The sequence below is a fragment of the Tachypleus tridentatus genome, chromosome 6 (assembly GCF_004210375.1).
Source record: "Tachypleus tridentatus isolate NWPU-2018 chromosome 6, ASM421037v1, whole genome shotgun sequence".
In the NCBI taxonomy this organism is placed as follows: domain Eukaryota; kingdom Metazoa; phylum Arthropoda; class Merostomata; order Xiphosura; family Limulidae; genus Tachypleus; species Tachypleus tridentatus.
The window spans coordinates 11,932,034-11,951,926 of NC_134830.1; the positions used below are offsets into that span (position 1 = coordinate 11,932,034).

A 19,893-nucleotide genomic window follows, 5' to 3' on the forward strand; every position below is an offset into this window, starting at 1 on the left:
AACGTAATAAGATATATTTTACAAGTATAGTGTGTATTTAAAACTTACACATTTTCAAAAAAATTATTATTTTTCGTTATACGTGTCACAAGAACAATAGTCATCATGAAACACAGAACTGTTAATACTGGTTGCAAACTATTGTTGCTAAAACCAAAATATTTTATATATAGTATATTGTATATATTGTTCGTATTTGTTGCTTTATTCCTTGCTCCTTAATTTAAAGGACGTTGAATTGTGTGTTTTTCAATGTGCGCATTCAATATATTACTCATGTCGGCAGTCTCAAATAAATAGTGCTTCATATAGTCAGAATGGTCTCACAGAAATTGAAATTCTGTTTTGAAAATGTAAGATACCCTGACGGTGACGTTACACATCTAAAATTTGGAAGGACTATTGCACAACAGAACTTAGTACGACACTACTGCCTTCTGTTGAATATTAAGCCTTAATACGTTATAAACTCGGACAATTCTTCTAGTACCAATACTAGCTGTTGATCTCACTGGTTTTATGTTGTTGTTTTTCTCAAAACTGTCCTACAGTAAGTTAATTAACAAATACTTATCGTGTAGAAGTGTAGACCAAATAAGTTTTATCCGAAAGAGAAGTGATTGTTGTTGAATTGTTGTTGTAAAGCACTAAGCCTCATAATGAACCACTTATGTTGTGCCCCAGCGAATATCAAAATTAGATATTTACCTTCATAAGCCCTCAGAGTTACTACTGAGCCACTAAAGAACAATAAAATTTGTTATAAGAAAATTTCAGGATAACTGAATTAACCCGAAGTAGGAATTGTAACAAAATAAGTTGTTTGGTGCTTAAATACTTACTGTAACGTATTGATTAGCAATTAAGTTTTACAATAAGCCTGCCCAGATGTTTGCTATTTAATTATTAAAGCTAAAACTTTCATTTGCATTAGAGCATCCTTTCCCATAAACAAAATGGCGTTTTAACTAAAATGTTACAACATCGTTAATAACTCTTCTGCTTCGGTAATTTACAACATCATATTTTAAGTGTTGCTTTGTGATGTTCTTGGGGGCAAAGCTTCTATTAACTTATAAGGTTCCAGTTATTATTACTGATGTTTTTGCTTTGTTTTAGCATGTCAGTGAATAATCTCAATGGTCTTAATTCAACATGAGCGCTGTAGTATTTTATCTTCTATTAAATTATGTTAACAATGATTCCTCTTTGTTCTTTATCTTCTGTTATAAAATGTCAACAGTGATTCTCATCGTATTGCGGCTCATATTAAAACATATCAGTAATGATTCCTCTTAGTTCATTGGCTTCTACTATAAATTTTCAACAATGATTCTCGTAGTATTGTTGATTCTATTAAAACATGTGATTTGTTAACTTCAACAATAATATAAACTCCATACCTTAAAGCATATAAATAATAATTTCTCTTAAATCTTTAGCTTCTATCGTATTTCAACAATGATCTTTGCAGAATTGTAGTTTGAACAAAATCATATCAAAAGGCATAAAAGTTGTGACAAAAACTCACGTCAATTGTATTTTTTTTACATTTTGCTTAATTCATCAGTTACAGATTGAAAATAAAAGCCTGTGAAAACAGTATTTCACATCTATTTTGTCTCTCACAAGTAATTGTCCAAGGAGGCTTTCGAACAACATTAGAACAAACAAAATGCAACTTTTAAAAGGTTTAAAAGAAACTTTGTATTATTTTTATGAACTTAGTTTTCATTACTTAAATAAAAACAATTCAAAGTTGATTCTCTGTTTTTGTGTATTTGTACGTGTACTACACACAAACACACAATTCATTATTGTGTTAACAATGCTAAACTTCTGTCGTTTAGCATAAACTTAAAAGCTACACGGTAAATTACGTATATCCTTACTACAGAAAAGTAGAAAATGTGTTTAATGGAACATTTAACATTTGACAACAGTATTTTAAGAGATTACTGTTTAAATGTGTTTTTTTCATTTTATCATCAATACAACAATACATGTAAATCACAGTTTAATTGTTTTAAACTTGTAAGTATCAATTAAAACCAATTATCATAGAAGGAGTGGGTCTTGTAATACTGTGCTCTAATAAAATATAATTATAGAGAAAACAAAACACTTCTTATAGAAAGTGAAAAAATTAAACAAAACCACTGAAAGAGGAACATAGATGGTTAATGGAAAACACTTTGTGTTACCTGTTCCATTATTGTTTAAAATTTATTTAAATGGTCATACAAGTACTAGTAACGATCACTGTTTTAATAAAGACGAAAAAGTCATTCAAGCATGGTGATTCAGTAATGACAAATAATTATGACAGTACTAAATGCAGATGTCACTTCTAGTCCTGATTCACTAAGAATTATTTATATTCACAGATGAATACCGCATAACTTATATATATATATATGAACGAACAAAAGCGAAAGAGCGAAATGTAAATAAAATTCAAGAACATCCTCCACTATCATTACAAAGGACGACAGTAAGGAATGGTAGCAGAGGCATGTGTTTGAATTTAAATGGTATCATGATGTTTTGGTTTATCTTAAGTATGTTATTGTTCAAGAGTGCTGATTTTAATTGCATTTGAACGATTAACGTATTGCATAATATTGTGTCTATATACGCACATTAAACAAAATAACACAGACTCTATTTAACAAACCTATCTATCAGATACAATCCCAAGGGACTTTGACAGTGGAATGACTGTTGGTGCCAGACATGGTGGTTCCAGCATCTCAGAAACTGCTGACCTCTTGGGATTTTCACGCACTACAGTCTCTAGAGCTTACAGAAAATGGTAAGAAAAACAAAACCAAACATCCAGTGAGCGGCTGTTCTGTGGAAGAAAACACCTTGTTAATGAGAGAAGTCAGAGGAGAATGGCCAGATTTTTCAACATGATAGAAAGCCCACAAAAGCTCAAACAACCACTCTTTAAAACAGTGACGTACAGAATACATCTCTGAATACACAACGCGTCTAGCCTTGAGCCGAATAACCTACAACAGCGGAGGACCACACCAGGTTCCATTCATATCAACTAAGAACAGGAAGATGAGGCTAAAGTGGGTACGGGATCACCAAAACTGGAACATTAAAGATTTAAAAAAAAACGTCGCCTGGTCAGAAGAATCTCAATTTTTGCTGCGATATGCAGATGGTAGGATCAGAATTTTGTGTACACAGTATGAATCCATGGATCCATCCTGCCTTGTATCAACGGTGCAGGCTAGTTGTGGTAGTGTAATGGTGTGGGGAATGTTTTCTTAGAAAACATTAGCCCCTTAATATCAAATGAGCATCATGTGAACGCCACAGCATACCTACGCATTGTTGCTGAACATGTGCATCCCCTTAAGATCATTGTCTACCCACTTTCCAGTGGCTATTTCCAGCAGGATAAAGTGCCATGTCACAAAGCATTTATCATCTCAAACTGTTCTACGAACATGAGAGTGACTCCAGTGTTTTCCTATTGCCTGTACAGTCCCCCAGATCTCGATCCAGTAGAGCAGCTTTGAGATGATATGGAATAGAATGTTCGCAGAATGAATATGTGGTCAACATGGACCAAAATCCGAATGGAATATTTCAGGCTGTTCTGGAGACAAAAGCGGTTCCTACCCCTAAATAGATAGGTGTACCTAATAAAGCGGCCACTAAGTGTATATACAAAGTCAAAATCAGGTGTTCATTTCCAACAAACAAGAGTGAACAGAGTACATAAAATAAAACTGATTTCACGACATTACAGCATTTTATTATCGAACTGATAATTAACTTGATAAACTGCTTAACTGTAACCATCGCACACGGTCATCAGTGTCTCATTAAATAATATATTAATCAAAATTATGATTAAAATATTAATATCATAAAGAATATTCAACTAAACAAAGTTAGTGTTTTTAACGATTACTTTTTGATTTTTCCAACTACCTAATGAAACCTTTACATAGGTCTTCTGATTCTTAAGAACACAGACCAATGTTTTACTGAAACATATAATATGTTATAATGTTATATAATATGTTCCACCATCAATAAAACTCTTCTTTGTAGTTATACTTCATTGTTTGCTTATCTGTTATTTTAAACAAACTTAATAGAATTATGAAATTTATTGTTTCAAATGATTTGTCAATGATGTTAGTGCATTTTTTAAACTCTGAAGTAAAGTTATTGTAGAGTTGAGAGAGAGTTTGTAAGTGAATAATACAATGTTTTTATAGAAAAGCCTCATCAGGCTATGTGCTGCGTCCACCGAGAGCAATCGATCCCCTCATTTCAGGGTTGTAAATCTGTAAACTGACTGTTGTACCGATAGGGAGAAAGAGCGTATGATAGACAGATTATTTTACCTTCTGGTTTATGGACGTTATAAATTAGTGTTGTTTTAAACTAATAACGTCAAAAATTGTCTTATCTTTTATTATACAAACTAACAAAAAAGTTCAACATATGATGATAATTACATATATGTAATGTTTAAAACATAATTGGACAGTAAGTAAATATATCAGCATGTATTAGATTAAATTATAAACATAAAACTGGTTCTCTGATAATATAAAAGTATCAATAAATAATCATATAATTTTAATATTTATGTACAGAAATATATTTCTCACCATTAATTTTAAGTATTTTTTTATTTATGCACGATTATGATAATTATAAATATTCAGTTATGATGTGTTAACAAAATATTTTAAAAATAGTGATGAAGCTTGTAAAAAATTGGATATATTTACAGATAGTGGGGAACGTGTGTCTACTGTATCAAACGTACCTACAAAGCTGGAACAATTATCAGTGTTAACTTTTATATTTTACAGCGGACCCACCCATTATTTAATAATGTCTTAACAAATAAATAATAAAAACAAATTGAAAATATTGACAAATAGTGGGGAACGTGTCTCTATTGTATCAAATGTATCTATGTAACTGGAACAATTACTAGTGTTAACTTTTACCTCATACAGTGGAGTTAATCCATGATTTAATAATGTCTCCACATATAAATAATAAAACAGCATTGTGAGATGGCTGTCAACCAGCAATATCTTAAATAGCTTTGTGGATCTGTTGAAGCCTATTATTACTTTTCTTGGAAGAAAAGAAAAGATTCTATCCTCATCTAGGAAATGATGAATGGGTGCAAGATCTAATGTTCCTTACTTGTATTATGATTTATCTACAAACTTTTAACTTGGCACTCCAGGGAAAGGATAAGATTGTTTCTGATCTTACTCAGACAATTTTCATCTTTCAAAATAAAATTAGACATTTTAAAAGAGACATATTGTCAAGACACTTCAGTTACTTTCCCAATCGCAAAATGAGAGTAAATACATTATCTGATATTGAAATAAAAGACATCAAATTGGAAGAATACAATGATAAATTACAAGAACTGCTTCATAATTTTCTCGAAAGGTTAGAGGACTTGCAGGAGCTAAACCCTGCTTCGCCTTTCTTGTAAATCCGTTCATGCTTGATGTGGTCAGTGATGATTGTCCAATTGTCGATCATCTTGTTACAGAATCATCTGCTGTGGAAATGGAACTAATAAAAATACAGGAGGACCTGGGTCACAAGATGATCCATAAATCCCATTCTACAACAGCGTTCTGGAAGCAAGTTCCAGAAATAAAATATCCTGAACAGAAAAAAAAAAAACAGTGTGCGACTCATCTCATTTTCAGCACAACATACTGCTGTGAATCACTGTATCCTGTAATGAAGTTTGTGAAGTCAAAGCATCGTGCGATCCTTACAAATCAACACCTGACGGAGTTAATTCGGAAATAACAGTTTAAAAATACATACACGGATAAATATTATTACGTACATGTATTTATTAACATTTATATAAAATTTATGTAACAATATGTACATGTAACAATAAAAGGTGTGTATAATATTTGTTCATGTCTTGCGGCTCTCAAACATCTGAAGTTTATTGTATGTGGTTCTTACGTTAAGCAAGTTCGGCCACCCTGGCATAAAACGTAATCGGTTGTAGAGATTTGTCTATGTTGAAACATACCGAAGCCATGGTTAACTTAAATTGCGTAATACTAACACAAATCTTTGTAAGAAATTCAAACAAACGCTTCACATAATTCTAAAGAAGTATTGTATCTTTATATTTTTATATGATAATTTGTAAACGTTGCTCGTGATGCTTACCTTAGCTTAACAGGAAAACGTCACTATCATTAGACAAAGCCCATTATTTAGATTTCTTAAATTGTAAAACAAACAAAGAATTATTAATATATCTTTAAATCGTTTAATGAATATGACATTAATTTAATTGCCATTGTATTTTCGAACCTTTCAATGTTTCGAGAAGTCCTTTATCATATACTGCAACATCTCTCTAAGTCAGACATGGCTTCATCACATGCCTGAAAACACATTTGTATATATTCCATGAATTAATAATAAACCCTGAACAAAACATGTACCATTTAGTACAAGAATATCACAACAAACAACCAACTGTACATATTTCAAATTTATTAATCATATACGTTCCGTTTCTCAACAATACGTTTAAGTACAAATAAAAAAAATCAATTATAACTTTCTTCACTGACACTAGTGTGTGTATTTATTAGAGCACATAATATATGCAAAAATAAAAATAACTTAGTACAAAATAGATCAGGGACTAGCTGAGTTCCAATGTGGTGTAACCATGGTAACAAACACCAAATACATTTGCGTCAAATATCCCTCTTCATGGTTTGGTATCATTACACAAATATGTCAGCTTCTCTTGTTTCTTCCATCTTCCCTACTGGTTGACACATGAAGTTGAGATATTTCTTTGGAGTTCCAAAGTTATTTAATAATATAATAGTTTTAGTTAAAGTCCACTGAGATCAAAATTTGAACATCAATATCCAAGTATTTTATAAAGTAAAATAACACGAGTAGGATGGGGTTAATAAAGACAACTGGTTCTGTTATGTAAGTTGGATTGTAATTTCAGTTTAACAAATAATACGAAACATGTTTGTCTAACTCTTAGTTAAAACACAAACCATCAAGTTCTCAGGATTGCAGTTACAAGTTCAAGAGTTTCATATATTTGAGTGTTTAAAACACTCACACGAGGCTTTACGTATGGATAAAATAGTCACAGTTTAATGTACATAACTTGGAAAGAATAAATTACTTCATCTTATGTAGAGCGGTAGTCATGATGTAGCGGTCCTATCTGGTTGTTGTGAAGCGATGACGCCATTGATCTGGTCTCCTACCATAAGAGTTCTTCTCCTGGTTTCATCATCAAAGTCGATTGATGACGCTTAGTGACACACCGACGCGCTGTGCCATCCTCCTATAGGTCTGGCGATCTTCCAGCATGTAGAACGCCCTGCCCACTTCGTTCTCTGTAAAATGGCACCTGACTACTTGGGTACACAAGATGAAGGTACACGCCGACAAAACGAGCAGCAAAAGATCCATGTTGGTGTTTCTTTCGAAAATTAATGACAAATGCGTGGTTTCACGTTACAGCCTTATATCGGGAACATTGAGTTGTATTTTTCTTGGGTGAGGTGAGATCAGTTGGAGTTGCTTCAAACTTCACTTGCAACCTGAAATGTTCTTCATAAATAAATTTAGTTATGACAAGAGTAAACTGAAATATGTACTTCGTCCTTTAATTTTTAGAGTACTATGTACTTGTAATAGACAGATACTTTTTCTTACGGAATGCGTGTCTTGTAACTATAAAACCTTTTAAAAGTGGAAGATTGGAGACGCCGGGTATCGATCCCGGTACCTCTCACATGCTAAGCGAGCGCTCTACCACTTGAGCTACGTCCCCTATGTCTTAAACTTTAATGGTACAATACTTAATTAAAACAAATATCGAGTTTTTTTTTTTTTTTAACATTTAAAGTGTATTAGAACTGGTTTAGCAAGTGATACGAAAGTATGTCAGTAAGTAAATGTCGGGTTAGGTAACACCCAGACAAGCCCTATTTCACGTACAGGTTTCTACTGTATCGTTTCATGATTCACTTAATACTATAAAAACTTTATAAAATATCTGAAGTAATAAAACACGTAACGTCCCTTTCTTCACTCAAAATACGATCGGTTTATTTTAAAACAAAGTTATGAGTATAATGATAAAAGTGAGTTAATATAAAATAAAAGAATATTTCTGTCACATAAAACCAACATTTCAAAGTTGTAAGTAAATGTTATGTTTTTATGCAGCATATCTTCATCTTTATTAACATATCTTTATATGTGTTAATCGATTAACAACTACCGGGACGCGAGTTCACGTCCTGTCACCGATGGTGCTCAACTTTACAGCTGTGAGAGCGTTATAACGTGATGGTTAATTTTATTATTTGTTGCTAAAAACTTGATCGAGATGTTGTTGTATCGTCTATCATTTCAAATTAGTAATAGTTAACACAGGTAACACCCAAATGGCTCCAAACGAACACACAAATTATATCTTATTTTGCCATATATCTGCTAACTTCATGAACATGAATGATAGGTCTCTGTTAAATAACAATTAAAGAAGAAACACAGATGTGTCTTACAGTAGAAGAAAGACAAAAAACATATCAGAAAACTTCATGAGAAATATAACCACTTAGATCTGTTGTAAAGATTCATGTGGCTGGTCTCCCAGAAGTTTATGTAATAACATATAAGTGATAAAGTTTTATATTCTAGATGTGGCTTTTAGTTTTAAACCTCTGTGAAATAATTTACAATTTAATACATATATCAAGCTGATATGAGAGATCTTACAATTAGAATGTATTAAATCTTCCAATAATTTAGCTTTGTAAAAGTTGTAGATGATATGTTATATTACGTAAAGCAAGAAAGTAGAATCACAGGGGGAACATTAACCACGAGAATTTAATCAGCTTTTGTAACAATCATGATGTTATTACAACAGTTAAATCGTCAACGGTTTTAAAAAACATTGTATAGAAATGTCTATAAAGATGGTGATAGTTATGTAGCTTATACTTGACCTGGAATGTTTTAACATATTAGTTAGATGTGGCGACTCCCAGCTAATATAGCGGTATGCCTTCCGGAATTACAACGCTAAAATCAGGGGTTGGATTTCCCTCAGTGGGCTCAGCAGATAGCCCGATGTGGTTTTGCTTTAAGAAAACACACACGCAGACAGATGTGGTGATTATAGGTGATGAGTGTTTGTGCTTTTATTGTAGCAAAGCCACATCGAGCTATCTGCTGAGTCCACAGAGGAGAATCGAATCCTTCATTTTAACGTTGTAAAGCCATAGACTTACCACTGTACTAGCGTGGGATAATAGGTGATGAATTCTGTTTCAAGTAAAATTGAACGAATAAATGAATTTTTATGTAAATAAATATGTATCGCAAATAAAATCAATACATAATTCAATAATGTTAAAATTTGTTCAATAACAACAGGTAGTGAAATAAGTAAACAGTTTGTGCTCCATTCACTTTTTTTTTTTGATATTCAGTTAATTCCATTTTCTTATGAAAACTCACTAAAACAGCTTTAATTACTAAGTTTTTCTCATGCTATTCAGTTAATTGGCGATTTTCTCATGAAAACTTTTGTCAATAAAACATTTTTAATTACTAAGTTTAAATACAAATGAAGGAGCTAGAAAATAATTTGATATAAAATCACCTCAGGTAGGGGTATAAACACAATACATAAAATGGTCAAAACATGTTATGAATATGACTGTAAGTATGTCTATTGTTCGTAACGAAATACTAGCATACTTACCTTAAATACATACAACGTATTTACTTATGAAAATAAATAGAAAACATAACAGAAAACCCAAACAACAACAACAAAATATTTCACACCAAGCATGGAACACGACCTAACAAAATCAATATAACTCAACGAACTTATTTTATTACCTGCAATAACAACAGGATCTTAACACTGCAACTGCGCGCGTACGTATCTGTGCTAACCATCCCTAATTTAGCAGTGTAAGATTAGAGGGAAGGTAGTGAACCATGAACTCTTGGGCTACTCTTTTACCAACGAATAATGGAATTTACTGTCACGTTATAACGCTCCCACGGCTGAAAGGGCGAACTCCGGGATTCGAACCCGCGACCCTCAATTGACGAGTCGAACGCCTTAACCCACCTGGCCATACTAGACCATCTATCTATATATGTGTTTTCTGTACATATGTATATATGTATTGGTTTTGTCATCTTGGATAAGTGTAATAAAAAAAAAGGAAAAGAAGCACTCGCTTAGCCTGTGAGAGGTACCGGGATCGATACCCGAAATTTCCAAGTAATTGTTTTCCACGTGTTCTTTAGTTCATGGACTTACTGTATGTGAAGTCTCCAAGTGTATTGTTTTCCACTTGTTCTTTGGTTTATGTACTTGCTACACATGATGAATTCTGGTAGTCAGGTCCAAAGAGTCTCTATATTTGAACTGGTAACTCAATCAAAACCTTTATTACATGTACATGATGTATTGTTTTTCTTATAGATAAATGTTCAATAAATATTTTTTTTCATCATGTAAATAATTTATTTTTGTGTCAATAAAACATTTATTCTGTCAACAACCTGTCTCTACTCCATTTGTTTGAAAACCGAATGTTTCAAAGTTTAAGATAATATTTGGTCTTTCATATTTGGACTCGTCTGTTTTTGTACATAAAATGTATAGAACGTACACATCAAGAACATAAAAATGATGGGTCTTCGTTCATATATACAGGTGAGAAGATTAAGACCCCTCGCCACAAATATGTTGTTGATATTGTGTCAGGTAAAGGCGGCACAGATTTTACTGTGTTTGTTTGTGTATTATAATTCATCGATAGGCATTCCTTAATGCTTTAGGAAGCAATTTATGGACCATAATCTCTTATGCTAAGCCTTTATGTTATGAAGAAATAGTGGAGGCGTATTAAAACTTTATTCTTTAACATCCGAATCATGACAGGTCAAAGACCAAAGATAATTTTTTTAATGATAAACTTACGATATTTATAATAAAATTTCGTCGTGTTCTTAACCTGAACTTACATATTGGCTACAATAACAATTGAAATTATATTACAATTTTAAACATAAAAATAAGCCATAGATATAATGTGGAAGTTATAACCCGGAATTCTACCATTAGAATATTAAACATAACGATCACTGCCCCTGATTTTTTAACGCGGAACTCTACGAGCATATGTTTTTTAAGTGTTCACAAGTACGTAGACAAAGGACATATTGAAGTGAATTATAGATTTCATGTACACGTGCTATTGAACGTAATATCGACGTTATTTTTAAAAAGGTATCGTGTGGATGTTGTTATTGTTGTGACATTTTGTTTATGAAACAATGTATACGATTTGATTAACAAGAACTAAAAACTTTTCAAAAATGTATCATGTGAACATTCTCAGATTTTAAGTCCCGCAAAGTTTTGTATTCGTTTAATTATCAAATGTCATGTAGTAAGACACCCACACATTAATGAGACGAAGTTTTCCAGCTTCATAAGTTATTTGGATTAAATTAACATTTGATAAGAAAATTTGCATTAATTTGTGTATAGTACTGTTCAGTTTGAAGTTAGGCTCAAAGCTATACAAGGAGTTATCCGTGCTCTGCCCACCACGAGTATCGTAACCCGATTACTGTCGTTGGTAAGTCCGCAGACATACCTCTGTGTCACTGTAGGCCAATGATACTTAAATCTATATATTGTTCTGATTGAGTTATTATCAATTTTTAGTTGATTTTCTTTGTATAGTTTCATTTGTGGTTTATATTAATAAGCAAGAGGGAATCCTCAATAGCCGTGCCACTTTAAATTTTTTGGTAAGATTACATTAAATTCACATGCGACACATCTTTCTTAATTTTAATAGCTGTTTTTATTTGCCAGTAATACCAAGAGCGAGTCTCACGTACAGTCATGTGAAAACGTTAGGACACCCTATAAAAGCCTGTGTATTTTTGTAACATTTTTGGATATATAGATATTTAATATCAATTTCAACAACACTGAGAGATTATAGGAATATAACTAAACAATTAAAACTGAAGAAAAGACTTTTCAAGATCTTCTGCAAACGAAATTCTAGCAAAATGCATATTCTAACTGAGGTAAAAGTTAGGACACCCTACCCCCTAATAACTAGTGTTACCCTCTTTGGCTGAAATAACTGCAGTGAGACGCTTCTTGTAGCCATCTATTAGTCTCTTACATCGGTCTGAAGAAAGTTTGCCCCACTCCTCAATGCAGAATTCTGTCAGCTGTGAGATGTTTGAGGGGTTTCTTGCATGTACAGCCCGTTTCAAGTCACCCCACAGCATCTCAATGAGATTATGATCTGGGCTTTGACTCGGCCATTCCAGGACTCTCCATTGTCCAGTTTTTAGACAGTCCTTGGTGGATTTACTGGTATGTTTTGGGTCATTGTCGTGTTGCAGGGTCCAGTTCCGCCTCACCTTTAATGTTCTTACAGATGGATTCACATTTTTCTCAAGCACCCTCTGATACACATTAGAATACATGGTTGATTCTATGACTGTGAGCTGTCCAGGTTCTTCTGAAGCATAGCAGCCCCAAACCAGGACACTTCCACCTTCATGTTACCCCATCGTTTCGGCAGAGACTTAAAATCAAAGCTCTACTCCATCAGTTCTCCAACACTCTAAAAACGTATTTATCTCTATTTCACTGGTTGTGTAAATATCTAAACACTTAATTGGCTCTATTTCAACGATTGTGTATAGATCTAAAAACTGGATTAGTTCTGATCTCTTCCAAAAGGCCCGGCGTGGCCAGGTGGTTAAGGCACTCGATTCGTAATCCGAAGGTCGTCCCTCCAAATATGCTCTCCCTTTCAGCCGTGCGGCCATTATAAATGGGCAGTCAATCCTACTATTCGTTGGTATAAGAATAGACTAAGAGTTGGCGATGACTACCTGCCTTCCCTTCAGTCTTACACACTAAATGAGGGACGTCTAACGCATAAACCTCGTGTACCTTTGCGCGAAATTCAAAAACAAACAAACAAACCAAAATACAAAAGTCATTTTTATATGGATAGATACAAAAGTCATGATTTGGGATACATAGATATGACTATTAATGGATCAATTAAACCAAAATATTTGAATATTTATTATATAACTAGCAGAGAATGTGGTATATCTTCAAATTTTCTAGTGTCTTTAATATTTTACAAATACTTTTGGAGTTTTTCTTCGTTTAACTTACCCATCGTTATTTGTTTCTTTGAATGTTGTATATTCGCCTCTTCCCGAAAGTACATCGATTTGTTTTTGAGTTTTGTGCAAAGCTACACGAGGACTATCTGCGTTAGCCGTCCCTAATTTAGCAGTTAATGACCAGATGGAAGGCAGTTAGTTATCACCATCCACCGCTACTATTTTACCAACAAATAATGGGATTGACTGAAACATTATAACATCCCAATGGTGAAAGGGCGAGCATGTATGGTGTGACAGGGATTCAAACTCGCGACTCTCAGATTACGAGTCGAGTGCCTTAACCACCTGGCCATGCTGGCCTCATTTTGGTTTGACAGGAGAAGTACACCAGACTTTTGTCCAATTTAATAGTGTATGACTCATTATATGAAAACATAGATCCCCATTAGGTTTCTATTATTTATCTATTTAGTACAAACATAAGCTTAAAAATATATGGGGACAAAAAAACTTGTTCTAAACATGGAGAAAAGCATGATAATATAGGAACAAAAGAAACTCGACTCAAATAACTACAAGTTGGTATATATATAAATACTATACGTTGGTTCTCATACACTTTCTCGCTCCATTTACTACGATATCTATATTTATATATACACACATATTCATATGTGCATAGATGTAGACGGTCGGGAGTTTCAATGCCTATGTTGTTGGTTCTTGTTTTTCAGGTAAACACTATCTTCTTAATCCACGTTGTACGAATATTGGTGACGAAGCTACGTAAGAACAATTCCACAGAAACCACGCATGTCAGGTAGATATTAGTGTTTGTTTTAATCAGAATCTCAGAGTTGGTAAAAACTATTTTGAAATTCGAAGACAAATAAACATAGTGAGACTATACGAATCTTCAAAACTATGAGAAAATAAGAAAATATTTGTAAAATTAAAGAAATATTTGCCTTTTTCATTTTATGAGCAATTATATTTTTAAGAGTAGTAACATATAAATTCAAAAATGTTCTGGTGTTTGGAATTATTTAAATTTTTATTGGTTACTTCAATCACAACTCCTCAACATATTTTTCACCTCATACTTATCCGAGCATTGATGATAAACCATTAAACAGTTTCAGGTTTGTTTTGTTTTCTTTTAACCAACAGCTTATCATTCGAATGTACACCTATATATCAGAAACCCCAGATGTTGAGAGATTTATAGAATTGTGTATTCTTTAAAAAATTAACTCTTTACTATAAAATTTATATCAGGCTGTGACTGTTATACAAGATTAAATATTAAAATAATTAGATAGAGCTTCCAGGATTCATCAGAGTTTTCAAAATTAATCTATAAAATAAAAATCAGACGTAGCCTCAGAATCATTGGAAATAAAACGACCACCCACGAAATATATTAGTGATTTTATTCAAATGAAATGTAAACAGCTTTCCAAATGAAAATAAATGTTAGAATAGAACAAATAACTGTTTTACAGGAAAGACATCAAAGCTACTGCGCTTCTTTTTTCTCTGCTTGAATCACTCATCTTCTCTTCTGCATCAATCTGACGATGGTCAACTAAAGAGGGCGTACATGATCACTAATGCCTTATTGCAGTCCTCACAAGTAAGTCTTTCAAGTCTAAATTTATATGAACGGGAAAAACAAAATATGTGGGTGTGATTCTCACTGACCGTAAATCTTATCTTTCACATCGCTTCCAGGTTCTTGGCAGTGCTGGATATTAAATCTTACGTTCTGTCCAGTTACCATTATTTTTTAATCTCACATACTTTATAAGACCAGTTCTCTTAGCCCAAAGCGACACCCAACAGAAAAAAAATAATACTTTCCGACACTTTCTCCTCTTTTTGACAAGCTCACATCCAAGTTGATGACACATTATTAAGTCTTACTTTTCAGTCTAGTAGGGGAATTCTTCGTGCAGTGAAGCATTACTCTTAGTGTTGAAATACTTTAAAAGTAGCTCCCAGTGGCATAGCGGTATGTCTGCAGGCTTATACTGCTAAAACTCGGCTTTCGACACCCGTGGAGGGCAGAGCACAAATAGCCACTTGTGTAGCTTTGTACTTAATAACAAATAACAACAAGTTTAAGAGGAGTTGTTTATGATATAACACAGTATTGTTCCTGAAAACACAGATAAAAAACTCACATAAACTACAATGGTTAGAATTTGATTTCTCTTTAGAAAAACGAAAATTGTCTAACAGAATATTTATTAATCATTTTTCTCATACGGCAACGTAAGTATAATCACAACTATCTGGCTACAATTCTTAGGCCTCCTGAACTGACTAAAAAGAATAACAGTGGGAAATTATCATTATTTAAACTTAAGTTAAATTATTTACTGATAAACTAACTCGATGTAAAATCTGTCTCATGTGTGATCAAAACCAACACTATGAATTCATTTCAGATACGTAATATTATTGCTCGACAGGTAGGCTAAATGGCCATATGAGAAACTCCATAACGTTCAGGCATAACTATCGCTAACTTAGAAACTAATGACTGAAGTAAAGATCACCACTGACAAGCACTCACTGCCCTTACATCTACTCTTACCGAAGTAGCGAGATTGACTGTCACGGTTATAACTTTCAACAGATGAAAGTTGAGAGTATCTTTAGCGGGCTACTGTGGCTCAAATTCTGGACCTCTGGTAAGCAGCCCTGCAAGTCAATCACTAGAAATACACTCAGCTCATTTAGTTTCTATAATACAGAATAATGCGATTAAAAACATCAGAGTAAACATCAGGTTTTATAATTCTTGAACACTTTTTTTGGTATCATAAGTAGAGACGCAGTTCTTATAAAACAAACAATACAAACTATCTCTCTTCAATATCCAAGTTCCAAGTTTCACTGTGTCGGTATTTGGGTATTGATGTTGTTAAATACCCAGGAGGGTCAGGTACATTTGACCTCTTCCTCCCTCCCGAACGATTATAGCGTCTGTCTTTAGGGTTTTTTTTTTTTTTTTTTTTTTTAAGCTTTGGGCCAGAGTAAAAGTATAACATCATACTCAGGCCCTTTTCAGGGCTCAGTCCATGCATGGACGAACAAGTTTTTTTCTTTTCTTTTTATTATTTCTCTTGTGTTTTTTTCTTCATTTTTTATTTTTTTATTTTTTGTATTATCATATATATATTTTTTTGTATTTTTCTTCTTTTTCCCGATAGAGAAAATGCTACTACTACTTGTAGTAACACACACACACACAAGAAAAAAAAAAGAAAGTAAGTAATAATAATTATTATCCAATACTTGAATAATAATTCAAAAAAGAGAGAAAAAAAATAATGATTAAAAAAGAAAATAATAATTATAATAATAAAAAGAAACAAGGACTAAGTGTCTAGTGCATAGTGGCCAGCTTGTGTTACATTTCTTAAATATATGTTAAAAGGGGAGAGGTATTTAGGACCATTTACATCATGTACGTGATATCTGTCGAGATTACACATTAAGTCATTTTTATGCCAATTCTTACTGAAATATTTTAGAGAATTATGCAAGAGTCTTTCAGATATTGTGTCTATGTTTGCATACTTGTGCATGAATGTGGTTGAGGTGCTACGTGGTACTTTATATGCTGAAGTTAGTACTGAATTTTGTATACGTTGAAGTTTCTGTACATGTGTGGGTGCTATGTTAATCCAGGCAGGTGATGCATATTCTATTGTTGGTCTAATGTATGTTTTGTAGATTTTAAGTATGTTGTCTGGTGATGTTCCTTGGATTTTACCTGAAAGACTTCTTGCATAGTTTGCTCTTTTCCAGATTCGTATCAGTATATTTTTAATATGTGGTAACCACGTTAATTTTGAATCATAGGTTAGACCTAGAAATTTAGCAGAAGTAGCAGTCAGTAAAAGTGATCCATTCATATAGAGTTTTGGTGGATCTTTTTTCAGCTTATTCAGTCTGCTGAATAATATGACTTGGGTTTTTGGAATATTAATTTTGATTCTGTATTTCTGGCAGTATTCTTCGATGTTATTTAGGACTGGTTTTCGGTTCGTTGCTGCTATTGACGGAGTGGGGCACTTTTCCAGACTGCTACATCGTCAGCGAACTGTGATGCATAACCTAAATTTAGGTCCGACAGAGGCATATTACTCACGTACATGATAAATAATATAGGGCTAACAACCCCTCCCTGCGGGACTCCTGCTTCGGGTGAAAAGGACCCTGAGTGGGCCCCATTTACATTTACTTTACACATTCTGTTTTCCAGGAAGTTGGACAGCCAGCGAATAGTTTCTTGGGGTAATGCCATTTCAAGTAATCTATGACGTAAGCCATTATGCCACACTGTGTCAAAAGCTTTCTCAATGTCGAGAAAGCAAGCTACAGAGCATTCGTTTTTGTTGAAGCTGTCGGTAATTGATTCTGTAAGTCGAATCAGGTGGTCTGTAGTTTGGCGGTTTTTTCGAAATCCGTTTTGAATTTCTGGTAATTTTGAATTTTCTTCTAAGTAAACTGACAGACGATTACTAATTATCCTCTCTAATACTTTGCCAATACAACTGGTTAAGCTAATCGGGCGGTAGTTGTTTGGTTTATTCGCTGGCTTTCCTTCTTTCTGGAACATTAATATTATTGCTTCCTTCCAAGAAACGGGGATATATCCTGCTGATAGTGAGAGATTAAATAACGCTGTTAGGTGTTCATATAATCTCTGAGTGCCTTGTTTTAGGAGGATAGCTTGAATACCATCTTCTCCAGGGGCTTTGTTTTTTGTGTTGTTAATGGCAGTTACGACTTCTGTTACAGTGATATGTTTTATCAGTTGATGAGTGCTCCAGTCTTTTGTTTTTTCTTGGTGTGTAATAGTGTTGACTGGAAATTTAGGTGTAAAAATGCTTCTGTTTTGATCAATAAAGTTGGTAACTGTATTATAAAAGTATCTGTTCATGTCTGGTTCATGATGTGTCTTGAACGTGTTTTCTAGGTGTTTTTTAAATATCTCGGCTTTTTCTGTGTTAGTGTATGCTGTTTCTCCATCCAGTTCCAGTGGTGGATATACTGTGGTTGTTGTTCCTGTATTTGTAAATCTTTTCAGGTGTGTCCAGAATTGTTTAGGATCAGTTTTGTGATTTAGATCGGAACAGAAGGTGTCCCAGTTTTCTTGTTTTGTTGTCTGATTAAGTTTCGTATTTTATTCCTTATTGTGTTTATCTGTGTTTTAAGTGTGGGGTTGCGATTTTGAATGTACTGTCTGCGGAGTATACGTCTGTCTTTAATTAAGTGTATTATGTCTTTATGTGGTTGCCATGAATGAGTTGTTGTGAAGTGTTTTTGTTTCGGTATCGAACTGTTGGCTGCATGTTTTAGACACTCAGAGATGATATGACAGTATGCATCTATATCTGATGCGTCCGCGGCAATATGTAGTACTTCGGGAGGTAAGGTTTCATTTAATATAGTTTAAAAAACTGGCCAATTAGCTTTTTTGTAGTTCAGTTGGTCTTTAACTATGATTTTATTTAAGTGGGGGGTGAGATTGAAGATACACCAAACTGGAAGGTGGTCACTATCCAAATCGTGACCAACATGAAAATTTACGAATTTGCGACTCATATTTGACGAACACAGGCATAGGTCCAGTATTTCACTGGTGCCGTGTGCGTACGAGATATGTGTCGGTGTTGCATCGTTTAATAAAGTCAGGTTTGATTCATCCAAAATTGAAAAAGTAAATTGCCATTTGCGTTTGTACTACGACAGTTGAATGCTATATGTTTACTGTTTAGGTCGCCGATAATAATAAGATTACAATTGCTATTATACAATATATTCAATAGATTTACATCTAACACTGTACTAGGCGAGCAGTAGATGCCCGCCACAGTAACGTCTGTATTATTTTGCGTTTTTATATTAATAATTATAGATTCATTGCTGGAAGGGATATTGAGTTCCTGAACTATAAGTTCAGTCTTATACAATAATAAAATACCTCTGTTTGGATCTCTATTATCCTTTCTGTCATGTCTAATAATGGAGTAGCCGTTTATTTTGAATCGATGGTAGTTATATAGGAGAGTTTCACTAATTATAATAACACCTGGTTTTATGGAGTTTGTTATTTCTTCAATCTCATGTTTCTTGGAAGCAAGAGCACCCTGGATATTGATGTGTAGAACTGTGAAGTTATCCATGTTTAGTAGAGTTTATGATGGAGGTTAATATTTGCGGCAAGAATTTGTGTATGTTTTTCTATATGATTTTAACAATTATGTCTGTGAGACTGTTGGTGTTTGGCGGGTTTGTATATTCTGCCATTATTTCCGAGAAAGTGGAAGTTATGGCAGATGTCAGTGTGGTTTCAATCGTTGTTGGTTGTGTGTTTTGAGGTGATTTTGGTATTTCCTCTTCACATGGTGATGGTTTTCCTGTCGGGATGATGAAGTTTTAGCCACTGCAGCGTATGTGTTTGTTTGTGTAGTTGTGCTTTGTGGTGCTGGAGTGGTAGGTGTGGGTTCCTTAATTATTCGTGGTGGTGGCGGCTTGTTCGTGTTGGGATTTTTAATTTCGTACAAGTGTGTTTTAATGGATTTATATTTCTGACATCCTTTATAATTTGCC

At 33.6% G+C, this 19,893-nt stretch overlaps 1 protein-coding gene and 1 non-coding gene across 2 annotated transcripts in view; one reads left to right on the forward strand and one right to left on the reverse strand.

The window, feature by feature from the left end:
* The window catches only part of LOC143251934 (dynein axonemal heavy chain 7-like), a 557,556-nt gene that overhangs the window by 194,568 nt on the left and 343,095 nt on the right, over window positions 1-19,893 (forward strand). The gene's annotated exons all lie outside the window — the stretch shown is intronic.
* TRNAA-AGC (transfer RNA alanine (anticodon AGC)) lies at window positions 7,798-7,870 on the reverse strand. The gene has a single exon. It is a non-coding gene; the product is annotated as a tRNA-Ala (tRNA).